We start from the raw sequence: 596 nt of genomic DNA on the forward strand, positions 1-596 counted from the left end.
TTCCGTTCCGAAGGTGACGGGTGTCTCCACAGACAAAACACCGTCAAATATGTGTATGCTGCCCGGCAGCTTGGAGCTCTGCTCCCTTGTCCTCAGCAAAGCTGAGATCCATGGGCAAAGACCCGCTCGACGAGTTGTTGGAGTGTGCAATTCAACGAAGTCGTGTCAACTTGAAATGGAACTCGGCATTCAATGCCACATATACCGGTTTTTTAAACGAAGACGGATGCGCACGGAAGACTTCCATTCTAGTCACGCCAGTGCGGAGGCCTTCAATAAAGACGGCCACTGTAACCGCCTCAGGAAGGGGATCTGCTGCCATCCCGGCAATGAGAGTGCGCATCTCTTCGACAAAGTCCACCAATTCCTTGGTGACCTGTCGGGTGGCAAGGAAACGAGCTCGCACGCGATATGCTTGGTTAGGCGTCGGGAACACTCGTGAGAGCTGCAATTTCAGCTCCGCCCAGGAGGATAACACAGCTTCGACCGAAGTGCCGTACGTCAGTGCCCATTCTCGCGCTCGACCACCGACCTTGGGGATGGCTAGCGCCACGCGCTGTTGCTCGGTTTGGAGCATGGCGGATGCGATGGCCATC

The sequence above is a fragment of the Plasmopara halstedii genome (assembly GCF_900000015.1).
Source record: "Plasmopara halstedii genome assembly, contig: Scaffold_816, whole genome shotgun sequence".
Classification (NCBI taxonomy): domain Eukaryota; phylum Oomycota; class Peronosporomycetes; order Peronosporales; family Peronosporaceae; genus Plasmopara; species Plasmopara halstedii.